This window comes from Hevea brasiliensis, chromosome 6, assembly GCF_030052815.1.
Source record: "Hevea brasiliensis isolate MT/VB/25A 57/8 chromosome 6, ASM3005281v1, whole genome shotgun sequence".
NCBI lineage: Eukaryota > Viridiplantae > Streptophyta > Magnoliopsida > Malpighiales > Euphorbiaceae > Hevea > Hevea brasiliensis.
This window is the reverse complement of record NC_079498.1, coordinates 27,826,363-27,851,838: the sequence shown is the minus strand read 5'-3', so window position 1 is coordinate 27,851,838 and position 25,476 is coordinate 27,826,363. Positions and strand designations below refer to the sequence as shown.

The following is a 25,476-nucleotide window of genomic DNA, read 5'->3' as shown; positions in this document are numbered from 1 at the left end:
CATTGATTACAAATCAAAACTTGCCCATGTGATAAAATATATTTAAAATTATGAAGTTAAAATAATTTTGTATGTATTTTTATTAATTTGTAGTTAAATATTAGGGATAAGATTACATTAATCAAATTAATAAATATTATAATATAATAAAAATTTAATTTATTAATATTACTTAATATTAACCAAACCCATTATTTTACTCGCAAATAAAATTCTCAAAATTTAACAAAAGAAGATTGCATTTTATATAATTATGGAAACAAATTATTTTACACTGTGAGTGAAATTACATGGAAGTTCCCACAGAACAGCTGGAAATTATGAAATTATGAAATTATTATTATTATTATTATTATTATTATTATTATTATTATTCCAATTGAAATTCAAGTCTTCAGTCTTCACCATCGGACAAGGGCCACATACACAGGCACATTTCGCACTCAATTTTTATGCCACCGAACTAATCAAAAGTCTTCGTCTTCGCTTCTCCATGACCGTAACTCAAGTTTTTCATTAGAAAAGAGTCGGAGCCATTCTCTTGTTATCAGTTAACAGATTATGGCTTCTTCTTCTTCTTCTTCTTCCTCTTCTTCTTCAATCAAACCTCAATGGAAGAAGTATGATTTGTTTATAAGTTTTAGAGGTGCAGACATCCGTGATGGTTTTCTCAGTCATCTGTACGAAGCTTTGCATCGAAAACAAATCTTCACCTTCAAGGATGAAAACCTTGACAGAGGAGAAGAGATCTCACCAGCCCTCTTGAAAACAATTGAAAACTCACTGCTTTCCTTAGTCATTTTCTCAGAAAACTATGCCTTTTCTCCATGGTGTTTGGATGAGCTTGTGAAGATTCTTGAATGCCAGGAAACAACAGGACAAATAGTATTACCAGTTTTTTACCGAGTAGATCCCTCAGACGTTCAAGAATTGACAGGAAGATTTGGGGATGCACTTGCTCAATATAAAGAAAAATTCAAAGAAAACGTGGAGAGTTGGAGCCGTGCTTTGAAGGGAACGGCCAACATTTCAGGGTGGGATTCAAGAATTATTAAGTAAGACACTTATTTTCAATGTCTTTTTTTACTTATATCACTGATTTTTCTGTTGTTACTTTATTTCTTTGTGCTTCATTCTGAATTACTATTGTTTGGTCTTTATTTGTGATCAGGCCTGAATCTAAACTAATTGACGAAATTGTCAATGATGTTCGCAAGAAAATAAATCACTCGTTTCTAAGTGTTTACGCTAATGATGGCCTTTTTGGAATCGATTCTCGTGTGAAGAAAGTTGAATCATTGTTATGTCTTGAATCTGAAGATGTGCGTATGGTAGGAATTTGGGGAATGCCTGGTATAGGTAAGACAACTATTGCAGACAAAGTATTTAATAAAATTGCGAACAAATTTGAGAGTCAATGCTTTATTGCAAATGTCCGAGAAGAGTTAGAAAAGCGCACTCCAGTTCAGTTACGACATGAAATCCTTGGCAAATTGTTAGGAGGAGAAAATCTTGATGTAGGCACACCATGTACATTGCGTCATTCAACTAAAAGAAGACTTCAAAATACAAAAGCTCTTGTTGTTCTTGATGATGTGTATGGTTACTTACACCTAAAAGAGTTAGTAGAAGGGTGGAATTTGTGTGGTCCAGGAAGTAGAATCATTGTAACAAGCAAAGATAAGCAAGTGCTTGAAATTGTGGGCTGCGAGAAATGTATTTGTAAGGTTGAGAAATTAAATGATTGTGAATCTCTTCAACTCTTTAACTTGCATGCCTTCAAACAAACTCAACCCACAAATGGATACATGAGGCAGCTATCAGAAAGAGTGATAAGTTATACTCGAGGAGTTCCATTAGCCCTCAAGGTTTTAGGTTGCAGCCTTTATGGTAAGGGTGTTAAAGAATGGGAAAGTGAGTTGAAAAAACTTGACACTATTCCCAATAAGGAAATTCAGGGCATTCTGAGAAGAAGTTATGATGGACTAGAAGAAAATGAAAAGAGTATATTTCTGGATATTGCATGTTTTTTTAAAGGGGAAAATAAAGATCGTGTAAAAAATATATTAGATTGCTGCGGTTTTTTTTGCAGAAAGTGGAATACGTAGTCTGCTTGACAAGTCTCTGGTAACTATTTCCAAAGAGAAGTTAGGGATGCATGACCTGCTACAACAAATGGATAAGGATATTGTTTGCAAGGAAAATAAAAAGCCTAGAAAGCGTTGCAGGATGTGGAACGCCGAGGATATATATTACATACTGAAAACAGACAAAGTAAGAAAATGCATTGATTTTTTTCTTTTTTTTTTTTTAAATAAGAAATGTAGTTTTGCATGTTTTATGCTCATTTTCTTTGCTTAATTTTCTTTATCAGGGGGCTGAAAGTGTTGAAGCCATATCACTGGATTTGTCCAAAATTAGAAACATAGAACTATGTCCTTCTGCCTTTGAGAAATTTTTTAAGCTTAGATTGCTCAAATTTTACAATCCTGGCTCTAAGGAAATGAAGTTACATCTTCCTAAAGACCTGAATTTTCTTCCAAATGAGCTGAGGTTTCTCTACTGGGATCAATACCCTTTGAAATCATTGCCATCGACATTTTGCCCTGAGAATCTTGTTGAATTGCACATGCATAGTAGCCAACTCGAACAACTTTGGAACGAAGATGCTCCGGTATGCTTGAGCATGATTCTTTATGAAATTATCTGTTGAAACTTGAGTATATTGAAACTTATTCTTAACCTTTTCTTTGTCATTGCAGTGTCTTAAAAACTTGAAATTTGTGGACCTCAGAAACTCGAAACAATTGATCAGAATTCCAGACATGTCGAAATTCCCAGAACTTGAGGTTGTAATTTTGAGAGGCTGTATGAGTTTGGTTGATTTTTCTTGGTCTTCTAAGTACCAAAGCAAGATTACAGATCTACATTTTGGAAAATGCTCAAAGCTAGTAAGTCTTCCAAACAGTATGTGCAATCCGAAATTTCTAAAGCAGCTAGACTTCACAGATTGTGTGAATCTCCATGGATTGCCAGAGAATTTGGGGGACCTGGAATCTCTAGAATACCTGATAGCCACTAGAAGTGGTATAAAAAGACTACCATCTTCCATCAATCAGTTGAAGAAATTGTACTTCTTGATCTGTGATGGATGTGAAGGTTTGATATTGCCTCATTTCACAGGTTTGGCCAGTCTTTTTCATCTTTCTTTTGACGATTGTGGTATATCAGAAATTCCCGGTAATCTTGGTTCTTTAAGGTCATTGGCACATTTATATTTACGTGGAAATAATTTCAGAAGCATACCTACAAGCATCAAGCAATGTTCTAAGTTGACAACACTTGTTTTAAGTGATTGCAAGAGGCTTCAATTTTTGCCAGAGCTTCCATCAGCTCTACAATGGTTAGCTGTAATAAACTGCATATCTCTGGAATCTGTATCGAGATCATTCAAACAAGGATATATGAATTCCTGGTTTTTGATGGATCTTAGCAAATGCATTAAATTGGATCAGAGTGCATGCAGTCAATTGATGGAATGTCTACTGCTGAAACTTCAAAGCATTGGACAACCAGAGGAACAGTTTCTGTTCAATGAGCATTGTCAATATTCGGGCAAAAAGGTTTATCCCTTTCCCTGTAGTGGTATATAAGTGCACTATTTTATTTAGATTATGAATCCAAAAATAATATCAAATTAATTTTATGAGTTTAGTTTGATTTACCTTTAAATTATTTGGTTTGATTTGAAAATTGAAAAGTAAAAAACTTTTGGTTTATAATTTATTTTATTCCGTTTTAAGACATGAGAACCAGATTGTTAATATATATATATAATTTTTTTTTTAACAGGCTGATGCAACGCTGCATGATTGCCTAGAATGTTTATGCATCCCGGGAAGTGAATTGCCAGAATGGATGATGTACAAAAATGATAGTGGATCTTCATTGTCATTCTCTCTCACAACATCTGATCCTCATTCCCATTCTCCTGACTTCATTAAGATTGCTTTTGGTGTTCTAGTTGCACCCAAAGCTAATCATTCTCGTAATTTCATCGAGACTGGTATTTCTATTTCATGCAGATGCAACTTCATAACTGACTCTGGAGATAGCCTCGAAATGCATTCTTTTTGCAGACTGATCAAAAGACATCACATTTCTCTTTGGTATTCCAACATTCATTTACATTCTAGGAAATTTCGTATCAGGGAGGCTTCATTTCAATTCTCGATCAATTACTCATTCAACAGATTACACTTGAGTGAAGCCCATAAGTGTAAAGTCTACAAGTGTGGAGTCCATCTTATATTTGATCATAACTTGGACGATGATGATAATGGAAAAAGATGGTCAGAGATGGTATTTCATGATAGGACCATGTCGGAGGGATTGTTCTTTACTCCTATTGTTGAGTATGAACATGACGAACAATATCCCCTTCAAGGATTGAAAGAGAAGCAAGAGTTTAAATGTTTCGATTTAAATTTCTCACTATCTTTTTTGTTCACATTAGTTATATGCCTGGCTACTGCTTCAGATCAAACCAAAGCCCAACCGACCCTGATGGTCTTTACTTTGATGCTCATACATGTGTGCTTGAAGTTGCTTTCCTTCAACTCTTCTCTATCTCTTCACGGAATTTACAGCTAATTACTTGGTATTGTAGAAATTCTATTTTTGTTAATTAATGTCATTATTAATTAACAAAAATTTTATTTATAAGTTGAGAGGTGCATTTATAAATTACAACACTATTAAGCTAAGTATGCCATTGTTAGAAGTATTTTATTTATTTTATTGGTTGTAGAGCAGAGATTTTCCAATTGTTGAACATCCTATGGTACTAGAGAATAAGAAAAGCTTTTCCAATTCAATTGCAGAATTATACCTGTAAAACTGAGGGAGAAAAAAAAAAATTTATAATGAAAAGCTTGTTCAAGTTATTGAGATTGTATGAAGATTTATAAATTTTGGAGGGCCCATGCTTACACTTTTCAGAAAAAAAAATTATGTAAAATATGTGGATGAAAACGTAATTTTCAAAATTTGGGAAGTTGAACTTGAAAAATGGCTTATAAAAGTATAAGCCATTTGACATATATTTATTAGCCAAATTTAAGTGGTAATTTTTTTTTAATTTTTCACAGTTATGGCAATTTTTTTATTTTTTTTCCCGTATAATTTGAACTTCATTTTAAATGTTAATTATTTCTATAGCCCAAAATAAAAATTGAAGAAATTAAATTGTTAAAATTGTGCTGAACAAATTTAATTTTGAGATATAAAAATTATTAATCTTGGTATAGTGTGCCAGTAATTAGCCGAATTCTCACGCTATGCGTGAAAAATTATTAAAATTATATTATTAAATTATTTAATAAATATTTTAATAATATAATAATTTTTATCTTATATTTTAATGAATATATATATATATATATATATTTATTTATTTATAATTTAATGAATAAATATTATTAAAATTAAATATAAAACAGAATCAGACATAAAAAAAATATAGATATTTTCGTTAAATAGGACATATGGTACTTTTGTTCAGTCTTTTTATTGTATCTCCTCCATACTTTGAATAGTTAAAATAACTTTTACTTCCTAATTTTTCTTTTTCCACATATTTTATATTTTGTCTTTTATTTAATTATTTTTTATTCTTGTTAATACACTTACTTTGATATTAACAAAAATTGTATCCTTTTCCTTTTACACATTGCATTACAATTTATTCAGGGCTGTAAAATTTTGAGATGATTTCATAAATTTATATCAAACAATTTTTAATAGAAAGTATTCACAATAACTTCCAATAAATGAATCTCAATCATATGATAATCATTTATAAGCACTTATAAATAGTGCATAGATTGCAAATTCTTTTTGTAAGAGCAAAGCAACACTATAAATAATGCAATAATTAAAATTTTAAAATAAAAAAAAAATAGTAATATGCAATGAATTTTAAATATTTAATGATATGATTAATATGATTGGATTTCTAAAGTCATAAATCATTATAAATAAGTATTGATCTTTAAACTTAAAAAATCTTAATTTATTTAATCAAAATATAGAAAAAAATAAAAAAATTCCTAAAAAATAAAATAATACAACAATTTATAAAATTTTGAATATTAAAAATCACAAGATAGAAAAATGGTAATATACAACGAAATTTCAAATTAAATATAATTAAATATGATTAGATTTCCAAACTTAATTAATTATAAATAAATATTATTTTTTAAACTTAAAAAGAAATCTTTGTTCCCATTAAAAAAACTCAATTTAAAAAAAAAAATAATACCAAACAAAGAGAAAGTCAAATTTTAAACTTAATATTTGTCTTAGCTTTATATATATATATATATATATATATATATATATATATTACTTTTTCATTAACATAGTAAATTAATTCCTTGACTTTTTCTTAATTGTATTAATAAGAATAAGAAAGAAAAAATATTTAAAAGGTAAAAAAAAAAAATAAAAAAAATTAAAAATTCTGTAAAAAAAAAAAGTTGCCTAAAGGGAGAGACTCTTATAAATATACTAGATTTTTTCATAAAAAAAAATCAAAATCATGTAAAAAAAAAAAGTAAATAAAAAAATTGTTTGCATGAATGGAATAGCCACAAAGCCATTGAATTAGACAAATGCGAGTGTAGTCACAACAAAACTTGCACTAAATTATAGAAACCAAGTTGAAAGAGGACAATAAGATGCTAGTTATTGCAAAGGAATTGCATAGGAAAGAATTTAAGGGGAAGTGGGATAAGATAAGTGAAATAAGTATAAAAATGGTTGTCCATGCAGCAAATCATTATAAATAGTGACCTTTTATTTATTTTGATTACATGAATGGAGACTTTTTATTTATTTATTTTTATTACATTAATTGGATCTTTTTAATTTTTTCCCTCTATCTCAACTGCAGTAACAATTTGTAAAAATTCTATCTTAAATGCATCATAAACATATATAATATTTTTTATATTTTTAATGGTATCCCTATAAATTAATCTACTTGTGTATTTAATTTTGAAGCATATTTATAAATAATATATACAAACCCATGCAATACATGGTCATATGATATTATATATAAATGGCAACTTTAGGAATTCAAATTATTAAAAAAAATCATATGACATTATTTCATTATATGCTAGAATTAAAATTTCAAATATTAAAAACCATAAAATAAAAATATAATAATATAAGATTAATATAGTTATATTTCTAATATCATAATTAATAATTATATAAAAATATTACCTTTCAAATTTATAAAAAATAATTTGAGTCTAATCTAATTTGCGCATCATATTATAAATCCTACGTAAAAAAAATTAAGTGTAGAACTTATCAGAACATGTATAAGGATATACCTTCTTTTTTAAGTAACAAATTCCTCTTTAAAATAAGTGTAACACTTGTTGGAATCTCTTTAACCTTTCAATAAATTAAAAAAAAAAAAAAATCCTAACTATTGAACTCCTCAGTGTTTCGGTAAGTTTAAAAAAAAAAAAAAAACTATCGAACTCCCCTCTATTTAGTAAAAAAAAAAAAAAATTTATATGTAATAATTATATAAAAATATTAATTTTTAATTAAAAACATATTAATTGATCAAATTAAAATATAAAATATATAAAAAAAAATTAAAAAAAAAAGAACACTAAATAAAGAGAGAGTTACATTCTGTTTACTTTAACTTTAATATAGAATATAGAGATATAGAATATATAGATATAGATAGATTTATTATTTATTTATATTTATATTTATTTATTATATAGATATATAGATATTAATTAATATTAATAATATTAAAATTAATAAATAAAAAAGTCATATATAATGAATATAATAATTAATATAGTTATATTTTCAATGTCATAAATAATTATATATATAAATATTAATTTTTAAGTTTAAAAAATCTTAATTGATCTAATCAAAATGAAAAAAATAAAAAATAAAAAGAAAAAAATCAAAATTTTAAAAATATTTATTTATTATTTATTTATTTATTTATTTATTTTATATGGATATAAATGTATAGATAGATAAATACTAATTAGCTTATATTACAAATTACAAAATAACAAAATTTGTCATATGTACAATGAATGATGAATATAATAATTAGTATGGTTATATTTTCAATGTCAGAATTAATTATATATATATAATTCAACTAAACCTTTATCCCAAAAATTTGGAGTCGGCTATATGGATTCTCTTTCTTCACTCTAAACGATTTTGGGTTAAATCCTAAAAAATGTGTAGTACTTCTAAGTCATGTTGTACTACTCTCCTACAAGTCGGTTTAGGCCTACCTCTTCTTTTCTTTCTATCATCTAACCTAATGTGTTCTAGTTATCTAACTGGAGCTTCCGTATGTCTACGCTTCACATGACCAAACCACCTTAATCTCCCTTCTCTCAACTTATCCTCAATTAGCACCACTCCTACATTTTCTCTAATACTCTCATTATAAACTTTATCTAGTGTAGTATGGCCACTCATCTACCTTAACATTCTCATTTCAGCAACTCTTCGCTTAGACACATACGACTCTTTCAGTGCTCAACACTTACTTTCATATGACATGACCGGTCGTATGGCTGTACGGTAAAATTTTCCTTTCAACTTATTAAAATATGAACTAAAATATGATCTTTTAGTTTCATTTGATTTGAGTTTTTACATACAAATAGTTTGGTTTGGAGTGAAAAAATATCATACTGAAATTTTCATTTTTGGTTTAAAAATTACTCAAAAATAACACCATGCTTTGCATTAATATCTAATAAAAATTTGACAGTATTTCCTCTTTAAATTAAATTAAACCCTTATCACAATGCTCAATCCACAAATCAATAATTATATTAACATATACACAAATTTCCAATTTATATCTCTATATAAATATTGATTCCAACATTTCATACTCAAATCTCAATCAAAATATTTCATATGTCCATAACACCAAAAATCTGACTAAAACATATGTATTTATTTCTTAAAAAATATTTCACAATTACTTAAACATTCACTAAACACCAATCTTACCTCAAAATAATTTTATTTCTATCAAAATAATTTATTCGACTTAATCAAATTTTTAATACCAAATTTGGCAATTTGAACATTCAAATTCATAAATAATATTTCAACTATCAGATAAATTCTAAATTTTAACCATATGTTCAAGACATCCAAATACAACATCAATAAAAATTTTAGCATTAAATTATCTCTACATCATAAAATATCAAAATATTTATTCAACCCATCAAATTCTGAATTTATAGAAATAATTCTTACTTAGACAACTCATACAAAACAATTTATATCTCACAAACCACAAGTCCAAAATTCACTAAATTTTAACACAAAATCTCCAACATCCTAAAGATTATCTTTAGCAAATTTCATAATTTTGTGAGCACTCTAACTATTTAATTTCCTCAAATTTCATCAGCCTAAATCTAGAATTCCAAAATTAAGATAGCATAGGTTCAAAAATTTATTTCTCCAAATCAATCGTTGAAAAACTACCAAATTTTAACCATTAATTCTAGATATATAGAACTTAAATATATCCAAAAATGAATAGTGAAAAATTACTAAACTCACCTGAAAGTAAACATCTACTGCCTCTCTTTCCTTTCTATTTCTTGTATTTCAAACCATTCTCCCTCTCTTTCCCTTGCCAGTGTCGTTGCTTGCTGGAAAACATAAAAAATCGAGATATTCTTTCTTCTCTTTCTTTCCTTAAAAATCGAGCCATTCTTTCTTCTCTTTCTTCCCTTCTTCTTCTCCTTTTTTCCTTTCTTCTTTCTTTCCTTTTGTTTCCCTTTTCTTTCTCTTTCCCGATTCTTCTTTCTATTCTTTTTTTTTTTTTTTTTTTAATTTGTTGCTAGAGATGCTATCACATGGCTTAATATACCAGCTGTCCCACTTTTTTAAACAAATTTCATTTTGGTCCTTCAATTTTTTAAAAGTCTATTTTACACTCAAAACTTCAAAACTTCACTTATAAATCCAATTTCCAAATTTAACTTTCTCCCCAAAACTTCTATAAATTAAATCTTCAATTATATAGTAACATCTATTATTAGTGTTTCAAAATTTGGGGTGTTACACCAACAATATCAATAAGTTGCAGAGTAGATTTCCAAATACAACAGAAAATTTGAAATATGAAATAAAATAGGAAAAATTCGAAATAGGAAATAAAATATCAACATATTGCATAGTAAATGGCAAAAATTAAGAATCAAGATATCCTAACTACAACAGAAAATTCAAAACAGGAAATAAAATAGGAAATTGAGATTATCAAAAAGCCTGCCTCAATTTTAAATTTGATGCCCTAAATATACAGACCATGTAGCACGGAAATGAAAATGGAAATGGAAATGTGAACACGGAGAAATGTGAAAACGGATACGTGAAAATGACATTATCAAAAATATAGGAAACGAAAATATAAGGAAATGCGTAAATATAAAAAATATAGGGGTATATTTATAAATATTGAACAAAATAATACATAAATAGAATGAATATATGGAATTAATTTAAAACTAATAAACCTATTAAGTTGATAATTTAATTATGTTTTACTTATCATTGTTAGCATTTTCAATTTTTTTTGTTAATATTAATAGTATTGTTTAATTTAGTTTGCTTAATTATTGAGAAAAAAAAATTAGAATGAGTATAGTGTAAGTAGATAGGACAATTATTCTAGAACTTGTTATTTTATTATAATCTATTATATTTTATTAAGTTTTGAAAATAAAAAGAATAAGAAAAGAAATTAAAAAGGAAACAAACTAAGGACCAATAAAAAACAAAAAAAGTACATGGCACCACCCTTCTCTCTCTCTCTCATGCCTTCCTCTCCTCGTCAACTCCCCTAACCACTATGAACATCACCGACAAGACTCAGACCACTTTACAATGCTGGTGAAGTAGTTGATCAATCTAGCAAGCTTAGACACGAGAGAAGATGAGATCATCGGTGGCATTGGGCAGCTTCACAATGGATTTTGATACTAGTCCGCAAGTGCATGGAATCACACAAGTAATACTTTGAAGAGTAAAGTATCGTTCCTATGAGGATTGCCTTGAATTAGCAAAATTTGTGTCAATTTTACTAATATCTAGAAAATCAAAATAAAATTAAAATTTAGCTAAAAATGAAATTAACTATAATTGAAAATTAACTAATAAGGGAAATGAAAACTTTGAGGATAAAATCAATTAAAAAGTTTTTAGGAATATTGATTTAACTTGATCCAATAGTTAATTACAATTGATTTTGTCTAATAATCACTTTTACAATCTCTGCAAAGGTAATGATAAAAAAATTATCTAATAATTCCTTTCTGATATTATCAAACCTTCCAATTAACAGAGGTAATTCCTATTTCCCAATAAGAGCTACTGAATTAATTAAAGCATTAAGACAAGATTATTGCAAATATCCCATAGATCCAACCTCAGTTCTCACTTTCAGTTGAAAATCATATGTTAGTTGCTATGAAGATCATATTTATAATAGTGCTTCCTAGCTAAAATTATAAATAACAGACCAATTAAGTATCAATTATAATACCCAAAAGCATTAATATCAAAATAACAACCAATTGCAAGATAGAGAAAATTAAATTAAATTCTTGAAATTAAAATCAAGTTAAGCTACAATAAATCCCTAGCTAATTAATATTTAGCCAATCATAATGTCAAATACCACAATAAAACTCAACAAATCAAAATCAACATTATTAAATAAAAATGGATTTCTCCCAAATTAAAGAAATTAAAAGGACAGAAAAGAAAATAAAACTCTATAAGATGTAGATTGGTTCTTCCTCCTTCAAGCTCCCAAATCCCCTTTTCAAGACCCCTTGATCTCCAACAGAAAATATTGGGTTTTTTGAGTGTTTGGAATAGTGAAAAAAAAAGTCTTCTCTTCTCCTAAATTGAAGAAAATCTCAACTAATCTCTATCTTAGACTCTTCCACTAACTCTCGTGAGTTGTCACTATCTTATTAGTTGAGAAAAGACCTTCAGAGAGCATCTCATAGCTGGTGGTACTCTAGAGTAAATCCCATAGCTGGCCATGTGCATTCCACAATCCCACAGAGAGCCATGAGATATCTTACAGGTAGCCATATAATATTTTGTCTGTATGAAACTTTCTCCATTTTTCACTATTTTTTCACCAATTCTTGCATAAAGTGAACAAACTTCAATTAGACAAAAGAAATTTACTTTTAACTTAATTAAACTATAAAATACAAATAAAAATTAATTAAAAAGACTAATATTTACAAATATTAATGAAAGTTTCTCTACAATTATCCTACATATTAGGTTTTATGAGGAGGATTAATAAACACCAATTGTAAGCTAGAAGTTATCTCTAACTGTCGAAAATGCATTTCCATATTTTGATTTTTCCGGACACGGCCCCAAAATGTGTCATGAGCTTGTCCTGCAGTTTCTGTCTCAAAAACATTTCCAAAATGGGTAAATTCCAATGATTGGAGTTTCCATGCTTCACAGTATACAAACAATACATCACAAATCAAGAACTACCATATCTAAATTAACATCATAGATGTCATTACAATTAGACAACCATTGTCATACCTTACCCCTCCATAAGGCACAACATAATCCCGTAGTACACCTAATAAATTACCGAATTTCGCCTACCGGTAACTCATTAAATATACTACAAAGGATTTTTTTAAAACAATTTCAGTTCATTTTCATTTTTTTTCCAGATATTAAAAACCTTTATTTGAAGTCTAATCATAAATCAAATTTTTTGATATTTAAAATCTCCGCAATTTTTATAAAAATTTCGGCAGAGTGCCGTCTGTATTTTGAGAAAATAGTTCTTCAAAACATAAAAAGAAAAACACTCCCAATATATTTTTTCAACCACAACTCCATTATTCAATTTCATTGCACAAATCAGCACAAGCAACCCAATACACAGTTTGAATTAAATCAAACATTGAAACAGCTCATTAAGGTAACAAAATTAATATTTACATTAATAGGAGTATTAAAAATTTAGTAGTACAAAACTTTATAAGTACATAAAATCTCAAGATAATATTATAATAATTTGTATTTGATTACATTCCAAAAATAATACTACAAAAGAGTTGATGCAACTGCTCGAATGAAATTACATACATATAATTATATAATTACATTAAAATCTAATGTACAACGGTATACCTATGATATACCCGAAGATAGTCCCACTGTCTTCAAGTACCTCACTCAGCTGCTTTAAATTTTCTTTCACCTGCGACAGCATACAAAGCTATCGCTGAGTGGTGAACTCAGTAGTGCACAAACTAATATTTTAAAACTCAATACAAGTTATGCTTGACAAGTCATAACAGATAAAAATTTAAAATTTCTAAATTCTTCAAAATTCATGACATACAAAAATCAATATTTTCAATCATGCAAATTATTCAATTGAATAACATTTTGATCAAATAGTAACTATTTATCTACATTTCTTTTAAATCATGAAACAACATAATATTTTTGAATCACTGACAAATTATTTATTTCGACCATAATTTATCAAATTATGCATAATTTAAAGGGCGTTGCCAACAATTCACATAGTTGCCCATGACACAAAATTTCACGATCGATGTCGTGTTGTACACCACAATAAGGCAAACTCTCCCAATAACCGAGGCTAAAAGGGAGGAACAAAGACTAGCTAGTATATATAAGTACTCATCCAAACTCTTCCCCAACTGGCAAGCCAGAAAGGAAGGAACTCACCCCATCTAGTGGAGGAGATATCTCACTAGACAAGCTAATGAGAACACAAAACATATTGCCATGTCAACTGTGGTTTCAACTCATATTCAAAACAATTGCAATTCACAAAAGTGTTTACAAACCATTAACATATTTAATCATTATAATTTCATGCTCAAGGTTGGCAACACATCAAACTCAAAATTTATAATTCTCAAAAACATGCAATAAATCCTTAAATGCATAAGAAAATTTATATTTAATTTATACAATTTCATTCAACAAGTTAAAGTTCTTAACATAACAAAAATCATAAATCATACAATAACTTATTCAAATCAAATTGCAAGTGAAAAATAACAAAAGAGTTAGTTGTGCACAAACCTCTATCTAGGCTTGACTTAGTTCAATTTCTCCTCCTTCCTTGGAGGCTTCTTTTCCACTGAAACACATAATTAAGGTATTTCAATATCTATTCAATTTATTTTTAACTAATAAATTTAATAATTAAATTTTGTATACTTAATTTATCTTATAAAATTGAGTCCTTTGTACTTAGTGTAATTGTGGTTACTATTCATTTGACCATTTGGTCAAAATATTGACTTTTTCATACTAATTAGATATGCTAATTCTAATTACACCCACATACCACATTTTGAGTCATATTTTTTGTTGGCATTGATTGCCAAATTCAATTCAAAGCCTATTAGGGTTAAATCTCAAAAATTCAGTTTTGGGTTACTTATTTGTACTGTTCCATTGATCTGTCTACAGTGGGAATTTGGCCAACTTTCCTTCATCAAAGTTGTTCCTTAATGTCTTAGCTTTAATTCTCTTTTTGAATCACTCAATTTGGAGTTTTGTAACTCAAGTTATGCCTATTTTTCTAAGACTGGCCGAATTGGTCCAAACCCAGAATTCTAGGTACCATTTTGGTTCTAGCAGTTTTGAACAACCAACTTTGGTTGACAATTTGACTTGGTTATGGGCAGAATTTGGATTGGTGTTCTTCATGAAAGTTGTAGTACTATGTCTCAGCTTTGCATTGGTGTAAAATTCAGGTCATTTGGACCTTCCTACACCAAGTTATGACCATTAGAACAAGTACTATTTATATGATCAATAATTATGGTTACTATTCATTTGACCATTTGATCAAAATATTGACTTTTTCATACTAATTAGATATGCTAATTCTAATTACACCCACATACCACATTTTGAGTCATATTTTTGTTGCCATTGATTGCCAAATTCAATTCAAAGCCTATTAGGGTTAAATCTCAAAATTTCAGTTTTGGGTTACTTGTTTGTACTGTTCCATTGGTCTGTCTACAGTGGGAATTTGGCCAACTTTCCTTCATCAAAGTTGTTCCTTAATGTCTTAGCTTTAATTCCCTTTTTGAATCACTCCATTTAGAGTTTTGTAGCTCAAGTTATGCCTATTTTTCTAAGGCTGGCCGAATTGGTCCAAACCCAGAATTCAGGGTACCATTTTGGTTCTAGCATTTTTGAGCAATCATGGTTGACAATTTGACTTGGTTATGGATAGAATTTGGTTTGTTGTTCTTTATGAAAGTTGTAGTACTATGTCTCAGCTTTCCATCGGTATAAAATTTAGGTCATTTGGACCTTCCTACACCAAGTTATGACTATTAGAACAAGTACTGTTTATATGGTTAGTTTTGTACAGGGGCAGTGTGCCAATTTCGGGTTTGATCTAATTGTTCACTAACTTAAAGTCATTTTCTGGGTAGGGTTTCTACATGAAAATTGTGACATTATGTGTCTACTTTCATCTCTAATTGGCGTCACACCAATTGGAGTGGCAGAATTACAGTTTTTGGTCCCTGAAATGGACCTAGGTCTTGCTGTCCAGAATTGACTCTCACCAATCCGAATTTGATTTCAATTCTCATCACTCCAACACATTCCATTTCACCCCAATTGACCATTTCAAACTTCAATTAGGTCCAATTGCATCAAATCCCAAAATCTCTAATTTTTCCCCCCAATTTCTCATGGTTCAAGAACCCCAATTTAGTTTGCTAAATTTATATCAATTCAATTACACCAATCATATATACAATCTCACACAATTTAGAATTCACCATTAATTAAATCAAAACACCCCAAATTTCTACCCCTTCATGGTTGACCGAATTCTATACTCTCCCCCTTCATACATGTATAATTCTCCATTTTTCATGTTATCTCAACTCATTTACTCTTAAATTTACCAAATATATAAGAAGAAAGCTTGGGACTAACTTACCTCACTTAGGTAACTTTTAAATCTTCAATTTCTTTAAGATTTTTCCTTGTTCTTGCTTTCAATCTTCTTAACCAAGGGTAATTAGCAAGTCTTTGCTGATGAGCTATGAAATTTATGGTTAAATTTAGGGTTTATAAAGGCTTGAGGGGAACTTTCATGGTGGAATAAAAGAAAAAAGAGAGAGAGAGAGATGAGAGAGATGTGTGACGGCAAAAGAAGGTTGAAGAAGACCAAAATTGCTTTTTAATTTTCTTTTATCTCTATTTATTTTTATCTCAAAAATAATTAATTAAATAATAAATATTTCTTAAGTTATGCTTACCTCATTTGATGATGTCATAATCTATTTATTACAATTTCTTTTCTTTCTCTTTTGTTTTTCCATAACTTCTTCAATTTAATTCTATATTTCACAATTTTAATTTCTTACATTTTATTGGACAGTTAGGTCATGAGTCACCTCTAAGGGTGAATTGACCGAATTGCCCTTCGCCGGTCTAATTCGGTTTATCAATAATTTTGCATTTCTTCCGGAACCCTAATCTAATTATTTGATCTGGTTTTCTACCTTTTTCTGTGATTTTCACATTTTCCCTAGCTTCGTAATAATTCTTAGGCCTGCGGTGTCACAATGCCCCATACAAAAATAGATTTATAATTGACCTCGCTGTCACTTCCTAGTGCGGTCACCCATCGCTGTGAACCCTGGCTCATTTAACCCATTATGCTTTGTTTTCTTTATTTCCTTTTTACCTTCATGTAATTGCTATTTATTTTTGTTCAGGGCTTTTCTAGATGACTTCAATATGGTTCGAATCCTCTTAATTGTTCGGACCGATACCGGTCATCGGAACAGTGAAATGCACAGAACTATGCATATAGGGGTGTTACAACCATAAGAACCTAATTCAAATAATCCAAAACCACTCAATTCAACCAAAATATGGGAGAATAATAAAACAACATATTTACCTAAGAGCCACATAAGATAAACATAAATCCACAACATAAACCCACAATTCCAATATATTTTTTAAAGAACTCCAAATTTCATTAACATTTAAAAATGTTAAAAAAAAAAAAAAAACATAAAGCAAGAGATAAGAAGAGGGCATACATGAAAAGAAGAGAGCTGAGTAGTAAATGAAATTATAGCTAACGAAGGAAAAAAAAAAAAAAGCGATTACGTTTAATATCTAGAGTAGAGAAGACTAAATTTTCTTGGCTTGATTGTATTGTTTGATTCAAAATAAAGCTTGAGGTTGAGGGAGTTGAGAGAGGCAATAGAAAGTTTTACAGATCCATTAGGGATTGATTATAAAAAATAGAATACTTTTTTAATAGCATAATGGTAAAAATGATGACTTATTAAGGGCATTTTTGACCTTAAAAATATAAAAATTAGCTGCCCGTGTTTCTTTCAAACTTGCTTCTCAAAAGCATCAAAATGAATGCTTTTCTCAAACTTTATTTTTCGAGGCCTAAAACTAAGTTTTACTATTTAACCAAACACGTTATGTAACATTAGGCCCAAAAAACATGTTAAGAGCCCTTAAATCAATCTAGTAGGGCCCATGAGAAGTCTCGAGAGATAATAATAATAATAATAATAATAATAATAATAATAATAATAATAATAATAATAATAATAATAATAATAAGAGAAAGAAAGCTAAGTGAGACAAAAAGGGGTTCCTATTTCTTTCCCTTGAGCAGAATAGGAGAAAGGCAAATCAACACCAAATTTCTCCTTCCTGTCGCAAGGGTTTTGCAGTCGCCGGATGATTTTCACCGAAGTAAAAAAGTGAGGTGTCGCTACTTTAATTTTGAGGGAAATTAAAGAAAATCTTTTTTATTTTAAAATTTTTTTTTATGCCACTTCTAGAGTAGAGATTCTAGGTTTGGGGTCCATATATGTGTGAGGAAGGTGTTAGGCACCACACATCGTCCCTCAAGTAAGTAAATTCAATAATGTGCTCTTTATAATTTAAAACTGATAATTTTAGGGTTTAAATTGCGATGTTGGTTCCTTTGGTTTAATAAAGGAACGCATGATTTTTCACTATTTTGGATTTCCCATAAACGTGGGTAAACGAGATGATTCCAAAGTGAGTTGGGATTGAGTTTGTTTAATTTATTATGCATTTATTTAATTCCTTCCTCCCCGAATTAGGACTCTAATTCCAAAGAGGCATTATTTGATTCCTAGAGATATACAATGAGTGAAGAGGACTCTCGGCTCACTCATTATTCACCTCCTCACTGGCATCCAAATAATTAAGGATGTGGTGTGTGTAGTGAATATGCATGAACCAATATGGGTATAGATTTTTATTCCTTTTAATTAGGACTCTAATTCAAAAGGAATGGGCTAATTAAAACCTAGAGAATTCCCTTCATTAATGAGGACTCTCAGTTAATGAAGAAAGGTCTCATCATCGGCACAACTAACTGTAAAACCTTTACCCACATTGTTTCATTTTTAATCTATTTAATGTTTTTTTTTTTCCATTATGATGTTTCATTTGATTGAATCGAACTGAAGGAGGGAACTTAATAACATTAACACGTGGATTCCAAGAGGGACTCTCCATTGGGTCTAAATATAAAGTTTGGAGTTCTTGGAAGAATTCTCCTGCAAACTGAACATTGAAATTTGTTCGATAAGTTTGTTAAAGGATTTATAGAATTTTGTAAAAGATGACCGCAAGGATTTCGAGGAAAAGACTTTCTCCCGATCTCCCCTATTTTGTGCCGAATTAGCTTTATAGAACGTATAACTGCGGGAATTCAAGGAAAGAACTCTCTCTAGGATTCTAGTATTTTCCAAAGAACGAGTTTCATAAAGATGTAAGGTTTCGGGAGTTCAAGGAAAGAACTCTCTCTCAAACTCCCATGTTCACAAAAGACGAGTTTTATAACGGAGGCATAGAAATTGCGGGGGTTCAAGGTAAAGATTGTCTCCCAAACTCTCATATTTATAAGGAATGATATAAAGAATTAAGATTGTATGAAATGTTAAATTGTGTGTGCTACTTCCTGATCTCTTCATTACTGTCCGAGCTCTTTTCTTGTCCTCCTGATTTTTGATCTCTTTTCTTACTGTCTGGACTCTTTTTTCGTCTTCCTGATTTCTGATCTCTCTTCTTACTGTCCAGACTCTTTTCTCGTCTCCTTGATTTTCAATCTCTTATTAGTTACCCGAACTCTCCATGTTTACTTGAACTTACATCTGCTCAACCTTATTATTTCCTCCCTCTTTAATCAAATCTGAACTCTCCATATCATCACCCTCGTATTTACCTTACTCTCATCCGCTTTCTTTACTACTCTTTCGAAACCTCAGTAACATTTATATCATCCAAACTCTTATTCTTACACTAACAAAAATAAAAATCTTTTGAAATGATGTACGCGTTACTATAGCATGTAGAATGTAACATTTGTGAGATAAGTCAATCTAACACTAATATATTCTAAAAGTTCAGTATGATTCGATGTCCTAAGAGTTCTTACATAACAAATATAGCCTAGTTGCATTCAATCAGAAGAGGGGCTATTGAGATGTTTACCCATAATGAGCTACCAAGGTGATGGGAGAGCCAATGCTAACATCTCAAGTCAAGATGGGGTTGCTAAGGCTGAGCCGACTAGGAGCACCTTTTGAGATAATGAAGGTGATGGGAACAAGATCTAGATGATGAACCAAAGCTGGACCACCAAACTTCTAAGCCAATCTACTAAAGAATGGAACCAGAATATTGGGACTTCTGGAGGAGGTTCTTTAGAAAACATGTTTCTAAAGCCTCTTTCTCACCAATAACTTTGTATTCCAGGAGATGGATGAAAAACAGAGATTGAAACTTGAGGCAGAAGATCAAAGTGCCAAGGGAAACTATAAGACCAAGATTTCAAGATCAAAAGCCTAGGACTAATACTCGAAATCTCAAAACTCAGACCAAAGACCCCTTCTACAGTGAAGCTTTCAGGTATTTATAGGGAACAGGGGTCTCCAAATGAACGACTGGGATTTCAGATGGCAAGATTGAAGGGTGTGGATCTAGAAGGACTGAATCTAAGGGTCAGGAATTAAAGAGACCAAGAATTGAAGGCTAAGATCTAAGTCAAGACTCTTTTGTCCCTTTTTCTCTAATCTAACGGTTGAGGATTTTGCCTTACAGAATGGATCCAAGAGCTGGGAATAAAAGGTGCTGAATCTGTTATTTACTTTAATCCTATGGTCCAAAATCCATTCTTGCAGGTGAAATCAAAGGTGCAGATTGGGGCATACCAAATGCTTTAACTGCCTTAGATCCGACAGTTGGGACCCTTATTTTGAAATGAAGTGGATGGTGGAGATCAGATCGTACCCAAAATGCTTTAAGAAACTCAAATTCGACAGTGGAGAAAGCTGACTATGTAGATCGGGGGTCATGGGCTGAAGTAACTTCCATTGATTTTCCAACTTCCTGATCTATCCAATCTGCCGATCTTTAACCAATCCTATCTTTGTATCTTCCGCCTTTACGTCTGATCTCCTGTTACATTTCCGATCTCTTCACCTATTCTCTTCATCTTGTCTCCATTGGTACGCTTTGAAAATCAAGAAGGAATTAAATTCTTCACTTCCTAATGTGTCGGTTAAGGTTTTGGGAGTATTAAATACTGAGCCCTATATATACCAAGGGAAAGCTCTATCATTTTCACCTTCACACTTTTCCTCTCTTGTTTATTTTCGGCATGTTCTGCCCTATGCCTTGCCTTCCCAGCACTAATTTCTAGGATGACGACCATTTTGATATTTTTCGGATAACTTTCTTTGCTTATCACCTGAAAATGGGCGATGCTGGCAATTAGAGAATTATGAGAACGTCATCTAATGAAGGTGAGGGAACCGGACTAAACAGCCGATCAGGGTTTACAATGACTAATGTGCCAATCTCTAATAGGGTTTCTGGTTCGAGCCATAGACCAATCTCGGGCAAGGGGACTGCTAATTTCAATCTTGATATCGGTGACTACCTCTTGAAGTTCATTTGGCTTCTAACCATCTCAGGGGTCCCGATTATAGCTTGGTTCTAGTCGATGACATCAACAATGACACCGAGCTTTCTGTAGTCTTTACCATAATTGATGAGAGCTACCTTCTCGATCTCCACATATCTCTTGAATGACATCTTGAGATTGGGAGGTGTCGAACTGTAGACACAAGGGTAGAGAGTAGGGCAGAAGAGGTAAGCATATCTATAATTAATGATCGGGCTGGAGAGATCACCCAAATAATGTAATATGATATTTTGGAAATGAAATAGACTTTTATTTAAGCTTAATTCCATTTTATTTATTTATTCTATTTTTATTTTATTCATTATGTTTGCATTGCATTGCATTGATTGTTTTTCTGATCTCTTTTAGCTAATACCTTCTTTAACTAATCCGATCTCGTCATAACCTTATCCGATCTGATCTTTAGTTATACCTTATTTAACCGATCTCTTCCATCCGGACCCTATTACTATCCTATTTTTGGTCAATCCTCGCAACCGACCTCGCTTATCTGATCTCTTCCCCCTTTGGAATCTTCTCTCAATGTAGAAGTGGGATACCACTAGATTTCCCGCTTATCAATGCGTCGCCTTAGGCCTCGTGAATATTTAATACTCGGATGAGTATAAATAGGAGGGGAGTTTGAATCATTCGCACTTTTTGCTCTCTCCATTTCTTTAAGCCTCTCGATGCTCTCTCTCGATTTCCTTAACTTTTCTGGTGCAAATTTACAATCTGTTAAGAGTTTGATCTTTTTTTGATCAAATTTAACTTCATTTCTTGAAAATGAGCGGTATCGACAATCAGAGAGTTGCAAGCCCACCCTCCGTTCACTTTTTATGGACCTCCGAAGAAGGTGATGAGGTTAGACCAGGTGGGCGATCCGAACCTAGTACAACTATTGTTCCGATCACTAATTTGCCTACCGAGCCAAAGCAAAAACAGGCTCTGGTCATGAGGAAGGAGAATCTACTTGTGGATGAACTCTCATAAGTCCTCGGGTTAGCCGATCTCGAGTCTATTAGCCAAGAATGTAATCTCCCAATTGACTCTTTCGAGCTCATTAGATGTCATGGGGATTTTTGGGGCGACCACTTCTTCGACGAAATGGACCTGATTGTAGTGTACGAAGAACAACTGAAGGTCAGACTACGGTTCCCCCTAGAGCAATTTTATAAAGATATCTTGAAGTATCACTGAGTCAGTGTAGCTCAAGTGCATCTGAACTCTTGGTAGACTCTGGTGGCCTTCAGAGGTCTTTGCCAAGCTAAGGGACTTGAGCTCACAGTAAAGGTCTTCGCCGAACTACATTGGCTTGCTCGGCAAAAGGATGATGAATTCTGGTTTTTTCAAGCGAAGCCGAACTATGAGCTCTTCACCGATCTCCCTTCCTCACTAAAAAATTAGAAAGATTGGTTCTTTATCCTTAGGAGTAAAGATTCCAATGGTTTCGCAGGCATTCCACATAGTTGGAATTACTTGGTCCCAAAGCCAGAAAAGAAGATCACTTTGAATGAAGTCGAGGATGCCATGGTGAAGGAACTGAAAAACCAGGCGATCACTCATAGATACTCATGTTCAGATGTGATCATGGCTAAACTGAGATGGTGGATAATGAGTGTGATCGGCCATGAGAACATTAAACCGCAACTCTTTGATCTCAGCCTAGGGATCGGTAAAAACTTGAATATGAAGTCTTTTAGTCCTAGTGAACTCACTAATTTATTTTATGTGCAGGTATGGTAGGAAGTGAGACAGTGAAAGAAAATCGTAAACGAAAGAGGGAGCTCCCCCGAAAGGTGTTAGAGATGAAGGAAGCTGTTGCTACTACCGAGGCATAGAGACAGGTTCTGGTGGAAGCACCGAGCTCTCCAGTCCGAAATCAAAAGCAGCTGACCTCGGAGGTAGAGATCTTCACTCTGGAGCCTCCCATTCAACCCACTGAACCTCCTCCCCAGCCTCTAGTCTCTTCAGGTGCAGAGGGCGGATCTTCGGGATCGACCATCCCAGTCAGGCGACTGCTCTCCCGAGGTGCTCAAGTTCTACTTCAATCACTAGAGAGTAACCGCTCAGTACAAGGGAATGCTAATCTAGCCAAGGTCTTAGGAGCTTCGATCTACCTCCCCGAAGATTGGACTCGGATGGGTCCAGAAAGCATGGAAGATATTCTGACCCAAACGATGAGCTTGGGCTTAGAAGTGATTGTGAACCAATAAATGCTTAGAGAGAAGGTCCATCTTTTAAGGAGGGAGATCATCAAGGCAGTCTAGGATGCAGCGGCAACGAAGGCCCAACTTTCAGCTGCTAATGAGCAAATCATTGACTTGGAGGGGCAAGTGAGATCTTATGAAGGGAGAATGGTTCAACTAGAGAAGGAACTTGAAGACGCCCGGGCCTGCCGAGCTACTGATCTGGCTTGATTCTCCCAAGAGATAAAGGTAAAGGAGGATAAAGCTCTAGTGAAGGAAGTTGGCGCTTATGTGAACGCCCACAACAATCTCCTTGCTGAGCTGGTCAAACGCTACCTTGAAGAAGACTTTAGTTGGTTGGAAAAGCTTGCCCCGGGTGTCGAGGTCGAGAGTGAGGAAGAATAAGAGAGGGAAGAGAGTGTAAATGTTGAAAATGTAGCTAAAGATCGGGACCCTCCTGCCAAATGACTTTGTAATCATATCTTTTGAAATGAATAATCTCCTTTGTGATCAATTTTCTTGATGAGATCAGGAAAACATCAAACTATGTGCAAGTATTAAATATATTAGAAAGAATTAACTACCAATCAATTGAATAAAGTTGAACGTAGAACTAGATGATCTAGAGATCGGTTATAACATAAGACCACACCTTAAAGAGATTAGAAAAAAACCATCACACACAAACATGAGATCAAATAGCCCTGAGATCGAATATCGATTGAAACTTGAAACATTTGAAGAGTGATTTGTAAAATCGAAAAGGTAACTTGAGATCAGATCATAATTGAAGTACTTTAGGTTGGAATAATTATTAGAGATTGGATCAACTTTATTAATGGTGTTTAAACAATTCAGGTTAGATAACTGATCACTAAACTAACCGTAATTTGGAATTTTGAGGTATTTGAACACAGTAATATTGGAAAACAACAGAATGCAAGATCGGATGATCCAAAGATCGGACATCGATCAGAACGGGCCAAATAAAAAGCGAAGAGACCAACCTAACTTAAAGGTATATGAAAATAGAGTTTTGAAAACTTAAACATACAATGAAAAGATCGGAGAATAAGCTAACTGTGCACGAGGTCGAATTGCTCTGAAGTCACATTTATTTGGGAAACAATTCGAACCATTATTGAATTTAGATAAGTGACCCCTGATCGGGTCGTAATTTAGGTAACTTATTGAGATCGGATGATGTTAAGATGGGAAATTCATTCACTGAAATTTAAATTGCTTCATAATAAGTTGTGCATTTAAAGGTCGACTAAAATATGGTATCTAGAGCTGCCCCTCTTTACATGTTTTCTATTGAAGGGAATAAAATTCTCTAATATAGGAAACATTTAAAGACATAGAACCATATTTGGGCGGGTTAGTAATAGAACGCTGAACATTAAAATGCTAAAAATTTGAAATCAGCTTAGATATCGAATCCAGAGGTTGATAGCTAAAAATTTAACTTGCTGGAAATTTAAAATCAACTTGGATCTTAAATACAGAGGTTGATAGTAGGAAATTTAACTTGCTAAAAATTTAAAATCAACTTGAATCTTGAATCTAGATGTTGATAGGTAAAATTTTAAATTGCTGAAAATTTAAAATCAACTTGGCTCTTGAATCCAAAGGTTGATAGCTGAAAATTTAAATTATTGAAAATTTAAAATTAATTTGGATCTTAAATCCAGAGGTTGATAGTTAAAAATTTAAATTGTTGAAAATTTAAAATCAACTTGGATCTTAAATCCTGAAGTTGATAGCTAGAAATTTAAATTGTTGAAAATTTAAAATCAATTTGGATCTTGAATCCAGAGGTTAATAACTAGAAATTTAAATTACTGAAAATTTAAAATCAACTTAGATATTGAATCCAAAGATTGATAACAAAAAATATAAATTTATAAAGAAAACAACTAATTGTTACTAAGGATAAATGAATATGTTGACCTTGAGTTTTAATTTCTTACTAATGAACAAGTTTATAAGTATACCCTTATACTCAGCGTACAAAGTAGACCTGATGCAAGACCTTCATCCAATCAAAGTTTATTTAACGTGATCTTGAAGCCCAATGATCGATGGGAGAGATAAGAATAAATCCAAAGA

General features: G+C 31.6%; 1 pseudogene; it reads left to right on the top strand.

Moving 5' to 3' along the window:
- Positions 1–434: 434 nt before the first annotated feature.
- On the top strand, positions 435–22,168 carry LOC131180620 (disease resistance protein RPV1-like; annotated as a pseudogene).
- The last annotated feature ends 3,308 nt before the right edge of the window (positions 22,169–25,476 follow it).